Here is an 8,800-nt window from a genome sequence, read left to right as displayed (position 1 = left end):
GCGTTCACATCCACAAACTTGTCGATGTTGGGGAACAACACTAGCCCATAGATGAGAAGTATAAAAATGGCCTCAAAGGCGTCCTCACTCATGGACTTCCCATACATAGTAGCTTGAGCAATGAGGAACTCAGAAGGAAGACCTTGAATTCCACCTTTGGTAGTCATATGAGCCCCAACCAGAGATTCATCAATATGCAACCTGTCTGCTATCTCTTGAGAAGTAGGAATTTTCTCTAAGCCACTGAACGGCAACTGGTCTAGAATAGGTATACCCACAAGGTAGGCATACTCCTCAAGCATAGGCAAAAGCTGGAAATCTGGAAACGTGAAGCAACGGTACAAGGGATCATAAAACTGCACCAATACACTCATCAATCCTTCGTCCACTTGAGTGGTCAAAAGAGGAAGAAGCTTCCCAAAACGAGCTTTGAAATCCAAGGGATCTAGTACATAAGATGTCAAATTCCTAAACTCTTTCAAGTCGGGTTGTCTGAAACTGTACTTCTTTGTATTCCTTCTTTGTCTTTCCATGTCTGAAAATTTGCAAATAGACCTCTTAAGTTCCTTGAAAATTTTCTCATTATTGATGATATGGATGCAAATGGGTGCATGAATGCATGGATGCAACAATCACACTCAAGGATCAAGCAAAGCACACCAAACAAAGTTCATGGGATGGATCATGTCATCCTTAATATCAATCATCCATTTTGGTGGATTATGGTTTACACCTTATCAATACCCAAGTTCCATTGATATTAAGGATATATGAACGAATCAACCATGAATCAAGGGTTTGTTGCAAGTCACGAGCATGGAGTCTCGGTTAGTAACCACCCAAAGGGAGTGTACTAGGGTTTAAACCTGCCAATCATGTTCTACAAGAGGTTCCCATAGTCATCATCTCATCTTTCGAATATTATCGGATAAACGACTACTCGTATTCCAAAAATATTCTCAAGAGAGACTCTTATAAGTGTAGTATCGCGTAACAATCGTGTCAAATCTTACACTTGAACAACTTTTGTACTACATCCTAAGAATAGGCCAAGATAGGCTTGGTAAACTAAGGTCCTTGGCTTCTAAGGTCTATATTGGAAAGAGTAATGTCTAACCACAACTACTTGTGTGACATTATTGATCCCAACGTGACCTCCACCAAGTGAATGGACTTGCAAGTCAACTTGCTAAGGAATAACTCCACACAAGTCAACAAGACTATGTCATTCTCCTATCCTAACTGCACTCGAGTTCGGGTATAGAACTCATCTCACAAAGATCACCAAGCATACAAGGAACTAATATTCAAGCAATTCAACCATTACATACAATACAGTAATCCCAAATTGCACAAAAATATGTCACAAAACAAAAATCAATCCAATACAACAAATATGAAAAGTAGGCAAAACCCACTAGGCGAAAATGCTCCCCAGCAGAGTCGCCACTTTTCTGTAGCGGGGTATTCGTTACCATTAGAGATATTGACTAAATCCAAGGTAAGCCATACAAGTCGAGTCGCCACCGCACTTCTATTTAACCAAAGGAATGGTTAGAAAGCGAACAAAAACCTAAAAGTTTTATCGAATCAAAAACTAGTAAAAATGTCAGAGATCTGGGTAAGGGGGTTGGTTATGCAATGGGAAGGTTTTAAGCACCCAAAAAATCCTAGGTACTCCTAGGGAGCCCTTTTCACATTTGTTGTAAGGTTGGTATTTTGTGAAAATTTATTTGTGCAAACATGATTGAAGAGATGAGAAGAGAATATATAAGTTTATTTACATTTTGTGTTTGGATGGATAAAACCATTGCCTACGTGCCATCTTAAAAAAGATTAGGATCAAAACCTCGTAGTTCGGGGTAAAAATCTCAAAATGAGTTGGTGAATTGATTGGTCCAAAAGCCTTAAGGTCTTTTGTTATCCAAGGGAGAAAACTCTACCCAAAAACCACAAAACCACCATGTGAGGATAACTTCAACACGCTAGCGAGGGGTTAACCCTATAATAAGCATGGAAGACTCATTGTCCATCACTAAGGATATAGGTGAGTATTACATCTACCTCAAGGATAACTCAAACCTAATGGCTAAAGTTTATGAAAAAATTTGATTAAGAAAGTGGCCATTGAAACCACAAAAAGACATTTGAATGGGTTATATTTACCAATGAAAAGTATGTACAAAATTTGGTCAAAGTTGACTTAAAGATTCAATTTAAAATAAGTGTTATGAAAAGAAAGTTTGAAGATCAAAAGCATAAGGCTTAGGTTTCTAATGTTTGAAAAGAAGTGTTAAATGTTTGCACAAAAGTTTTGGCTTGGGTTAGAGTGGAGGGAAGAAGAAGAATGGCTAAAGTCCTAAACATACAAGAGATAAGGGATAAGAAACAAGACCACAAATGGAGTTCCTCTCTTGAGATCATATTGATGATCCAAGTAGCTCCCATCCTTTGGAATATGCAAGCAAAATAATAGTAAGCTCAAGCAATCAACAATCAAATAATCTTTTGGAAAATTCCTCAATGGCTCTTAGATCTCTCTTTTGGAAGCTCATGGCAATGGTTCCTCACTTAGGCTCAATGTTGGAATCCCTAGCACAAGAACACACACATTAAAAAGTTCTATCAAACAAATCAAGAATGAACAAGCAAGAGTTTAGAAATTGGTCCTCCCAAAGTTCTTTTTAGCATTTATAGCATTCTAAACGCTCAATGCCTAGTTGCTCTTTGACTTTTATAGCACTCTAAAGGCCCAATGCCTAGTTACTCTTTGACTCCAAATTTGCATAGGGGAAGTCCTAAAGTCTAAGTCCATTTGTCCATTTTTTGCATTTGGTCCACAACAATCAAAACAAAACACAAGCACAATAATATATACACAATTATGTGCTCAAGTGAGCAAAAGGAAAATTGCATCAACATAAACATGTGCTCAAGTGAGCAAAGAGCAAAAGCAAATGAATAATATGTACAAGAATAGTAAATTGCATAAATGTAAAGAGCAAGAATTAAATGTTAAGAGTCAATCTTAGTAGTTAGTGTGCCATAAGGCAAATTTAGCGCTATGTTAAGCAATCGTAATTGGACTTATGTAGAAGTCACAACTATCTGAGGCCGGTCAATAATAATGTAGGCAACAACACAAGTTAGAAGTCTTGATTAGTGAACCAAGTTCCAACAACTTGCCATGCCAAAAAGAAGAAGAGAAATGATCTTGTATTGGTTTAAGTTCTTTGCATTATTTAGAAAACAACCTATCCTTAATGCAAAGTCATTCACTTGATCAATTAATCAAGATGAATTAGATTTGAATCAAGGAAGATTAAGCATCCCTAATCAATGCTAACTTATCAATCTTTAACTCATTGATCCAAAAGAAAAGAAGAAGAAAAAGTAGAAGATGAATAAAGGAGATGAAGAATTAAAGTGTATGAAATGAAATGGCATGTGCCAATCTATTAATAGTTGACCAAAGACATTGAGGATCATGGTCAAACAATCAAAAACAGAAGTGGGATGAAGATTGGAAGTCAAGAAATGAACAAAAATATTTTTGGCATTTTTAATATTTGAAAATAAACTTGAATTAAAATATTAAAGAAAGGTCAAACTTCAAAATCACTTCAAATCAACTTTGAAAAGTCCAAGTGAATCATCCCAAGTTCAAATGGTCAAACAAAGTTTGACAAAAAATTTCAGCATTTTTAAAAGTCAGAAACTATATTTAATCAATTAAAAATGAACAAAAATAACCTAATTGAACTAAAATCACAAATAAATCTCAAATCAATTAAAAAATTGATGAGAATATTTTTCATAGATCCATCATCATTCAAATAGGTTGAGAACATATTTTTGTATTTTTTGAATATCAAAAACTATTTAAAATGAATTAAAAATAACCAGAAAAGAGAAATTTCACAAAAAATATCAAATGATAAAATAAAAAATATTAAAAATTTTTTTTAGAAACTAGAATTAAAAAGAGAAATAATGCAATTGGTCCCATATTTTTTGGACCAATAATAAAAGAGATATGAATTTTTGAAATAAAAGGAAATAAAGAAAAATAAAATCAAAAATTGGAAAATAGAAAAAATCAGGGAGCGTTGGATGGATCCTCATTAATTGACGCGGAGGATCTAATGGTCATGGCATGTGCGCGCACCAAAGTCCTCAGTCAATGCAACCACACACTGAATTAAAATAAGTCATATCATTGGAGGGTGGAGATTAGATCTGGGAATTGCATCCAACGGCTCACATTCAATCTGGCAATGGGACGGTGGCCAACGCCACCGTCTTTTACGGTGAGCTCCGGCGAAGCTCAAAAAATGCAGAGATGCAAATGTTCATTAAAATGGACGATCTAGGCACCGTTCGAAAGGTGAAGTGATGTACATCACTCCTATACCACTCACTTCCACTCTACATTCCTATTAAGAGAGAAATCAGAGATGGAAGCTTGATGGTGTTCATCATGAACTTGCTCGATGCTAGAGAGGACTTCAGACAACACAATATCAAGGCCAATAGATCAAAGAACAAAGAGATTCGAAGCAAAAACCAGTTGATCCACATCTTTGGATTGGGAAGCTTTGATTCCCTTTCCTTGGTTCCTTTTGCAAAACAGAACTTCAATGGATCAAATGATGAAGGTTTAGGAACTTTAGATCTGAGAATTCAACCAAATTCAATGGAATTTCATATCTGAATTTTTGAGAAAAATGAACTTAGTTCCTTTGGTATGGTTGAGGATTCACTCTTTCAGCATTTCAGGCGCCCTTAGGTTGGTTCATTATGAAGAATAGCACATGTATTTATAGCTGGAAATGGCTGAGCAAGTGAGTTTACTCGTGTGCATGGCAAATGGATTTCTCCTTGCATGGGCTTATGTGATCATGTGAAAGGCCCAAACTCAATTACATTTGCATGCTGATGATCAAACAAGTTGAAATGGACGTGCAGTTTGCAAGGCATTGGCTTGTGTATGGAAGTTTAACATGAAATGCACAATTGGTCACAAAACTTCACCTCTTCGAAAATGCCACTTGAAAAGTTGAAACATAGGCATGTGGGTAATGGTTGGAAAGGTATTACCATGAGGAACAAATGTTATATTGACCAAAAACTCATTTGGAGAGTGGAAATTTATGAAAACAGGCCATGAAGTTCAATGCACAAAATATGTCTTTGAGAATTTTGTCAAAATGAAACAACTTCAAGCCCTTCTGTTTCGATGATGCAAGCTTCAAATGGGAAAACCTCAAACATCAAAGTTGTAGATCTTTTCAAGGAAATCAATTTGGACTTAAATATTTCATAATTTGGATTTTTGATGAAGAAGTTATGTTCACTTCAAGTTGGACTTTTTCCATTTTAATGCATTTGGCCCAAAGTGACCTATAATGTTTTGCATTATCACATGTATTTCTTTTGAGATTTTGAGATTTTGCTCAACATAACATTTCAAGTAGACACAATAATATTTCCAATTCATTTGGTCCCACCTCAAAATAATGAAAAATGAGTAGGTTATGTTCTTGGGACGTTGACCCAAAATTAGGGTTTCTGTCAAAATGACCTATAATGTCTTGGAATGAATGATGATCTTCCAAGCTTCAAATCAAATTTTGATGAACATGAACGTTGTTCATATTGTTCTTAAGAACATTTTTTCACTTGGGATCATCTCCATTTGACCAACACATAAAAAGTTAGGTCTCAATGCATTTCAAAATAGTCAGATGAATTGACTAATCAACTTCTCAAGTCCACCACTCATATCTTGATGAATTGATGATTGAGGGAACTAAAATAAGTTCAAATATGCATGTAATGATGAATTAAAGAACTTCCCTTGATGTTATTTGACCATGGGTTGAGGTTGCTTCATGAGCAAGGCATTATTGATGATCAGATGAATTAGGGTTTCCTTGAGAGACAAACCTCAAACCCCCTTGACTTGCTTTGATCAAAATGATGAATTGAGATACTAGGGAGACATATTTGATGGATGAGAGCTTTGGGAACCATTGCCATGCTTGCTTTCATCTTCTTATGGCCACATCATTTCACAAAGGATCTCTTAGAAGTTCTTAGACCTTGTGAATGCTCAAGCTGCAAACCAGAAATGTTAGTGACATATTTTTGTGCTTTTGGTTAGTAACTAAAATGAGAAAAGCAATAATATACAATTCAAGCATGCTTGGTGATCTCAAACCACTCACAAGAGGTCCCACCCAAAGGCAAAGGGAACCAAGATGTTCATGATCCTTGAGGCTTTGCAAATGCAATGTTATGGTGCCATGAGGGATCTTAGGGCAAAAATTGGGGTCTTACAGTGGGGACGGTGGTGGAAACCACTGTCTTCTCCGGTGAACCTCATTGTTTCCGGCCAGAGTTGCAGGTTTCAAAACCTCCACCAAAACTCACGATCCATATACCATTCGAAAGCTGGGATGATGTACACCACCCCTGTACCCTTAATTTCTACTCAAGATCCCTATAGAGAGAGAAATCTGAGATAGAAAAATGAGGTGTTCAATCTAAACTTGCTCAATTCACAAAATTAAATGCACAAATCAATTGCCTCTCACATGAGGACTTCAGAGGTACCAACCAAACCAAACAATGCACTATATTAAGAGAGATTCGAATCAAAACAGTTTGAATATAAACCTTTGTAGTGCAGCTTTCAATGGCACGATCTGATCCAATTCTTCAGTGCAACTTGGTCTTGAAGTAACAAGGAAGCAAGGCTAAGGAATTATGAGTCAGAGATCAACCAATGAAGTTGAAATCTGAGCTTGAAAAGTGAAGAGAAAAATTCAAAATTCCTTTAATGGAGGGTTGGGATTCACTTGTGCAGAGCTTCAGGCGCCTTTAGGTTGAAATTTGAAGTGTGCAAGGCATTCTATTTATAGCCAAGGGTGATGCAATGCCATGAAGAATTCGTGTGCATGTGAATTGGGTCCTCTATGCATGGGTCTGTACAGGCGCATGTGAGGCCCAAAATCCATTGCAAATGCAAGTTGAGATGAGTGTGAGATGATTTGGACGTGCAGACTGCAATATATTAGCTTGTGCACAAAGATTTAACATGGTTTCCATAAATGATCACAAAACTTCACCTCTTCGAAAATTCCTTTTGCAAAATTGAAACATAGGTATGTGGGTAATGGTTTGAAAGGTCTTGACATAAGGAAAAAATGTTATGTTGAACAAAAATCCATTTGGAGTTTGGAAATTATTGAAAACATGCCATGAAGTTCAATGTGCAAAACATGTATATGGAAATTTTGCCAAAATGGACCAACTTCAAGCCCTTCTGTTTCAATGATGCATGCCTCAAATGAAAAAACCTCTAACATCAAAGTTTTATATCTTTTCAAGAAAATCAATTTGGATTTAAATTTTGCATCATTTGGATTTTTGATGAGAGAGTTATGGACACTTGAAGTTGGACTTTTTCACATTTCAATGACTTTGGCCCAAAGTGACCTATAATATTTTGTATTATCACATGTATTTATTTTAGGATTATGAAATTTTGTAAAACATAACAATTGAACTAGACATATTAAAATTTCCAATGCATTTAGTCCCACATCAAAATCATAAAAAATTAAGGAGTTAGGTCCTTGGGAAGTTGACCTAAAATTAGGGTTTCGGTCAAAATGACCTATAATGTTTTGAAATGAATGATGACCTTCAATGTTTCAAATAAATTTTTTATGAACATGAATGTTGTTCATATGGTTCGTAAGAACATTTGTGCTCTTGGGGTCATCTACATTTGACAAACACATCAAAAGTTAGGTCTCAGTGAATTTCAAAATAGTCAGATGATTTGACTGATTAACTTCTCAAAGCCAAACTTCAAATATTGATGACCTGATGATTTAGGATACTCACATAAGCTTATATATGCATAAAATGATGAATTAAAGAACTTACCTTGATTGAATTTGATCATAGGTTGAGGTTTCTTCATGAGCAAGGCATAGTCGATGCACAGTCAAATTAGGGTTTCCTGGGGGAACAAGCCTCAAGCCCTTTGGTTTATCTTGATCAAAATGGAAAATTGAGATATTTGGGAGGCATAGATGGTGATTGAGAGCTTTGTGAACCATTGTCATGCTTGCTTTCACTTTCATCTGGCCACTTCAATGGGCATAGGGATTTCCTAGGAGCCTTGAATCATGTGACTGCTTGAGCTTCAAAACAAAACAAGTTAGTGACATATTTTTTTATGCTTTTGGTTAGTAAACAAAATAAGAAAAGCAATAATATAAAATTCAAGCACGCTTGGTGGTCTCAAACCAACTCACACAAGTCCCAACCCAAGGGTAAGGAGCCAAGATGTTAGGATCCTTGAGGCAAATGCAATGAGCAGTGATATGATGCCATAAGGGATCTTAGGGTCAAAATTAGGGTCTTACAGATGCCCCTATTTAAGGTCATTCTAGCCGGAGATATGAAGGTTAAAATCTTCGTCTCGACGAGGTAGAATGGGCTTAAATAATAACAAAGAGACGAATTTTGGTCCCTAAGAGACCTCATGATGCAAATGTATGTATGCAAAATTTAATACTCTATGGGGATATGTGTCCGTAAAGGGAAAAAAGAAACCAGGAGAAACTGAGAATCCAAAGGAGTAATACACTCACTAGGGAGACAGAGACCCTGGGGGGGAAATAAGGGTAAAAGTGCGTGAGCAGGTCACGATTTGAAACTTGTTGGGAAACACGAAGGGATTCCATGAAAATAAATCAATCGAAAGACTCGAGCTGACGCA

This window comes from Lathyrus oleraceus, chromosome 3 (assembly GCF_024323335.1).
Source record: "Lathyrus oleraceus cultivar Zhongwan6 chromosome 3, CAAS_Psat_ZW6_1.0, whole genome shotgun sequence".
In the NCBI taxonomy this organism is placed as follows: domain Eukaryota; kingdom Viridiplantae; phylum Streptophyta; class Magnoliopsida; order Fabales; family Fabaceae; genus Lathyrus; species Lathyrus oleraceus.
The sequence above is the reverse complement of the archived record's forward strand: the minus strand, read 5'-3'. Positions refer to the sequence as shown.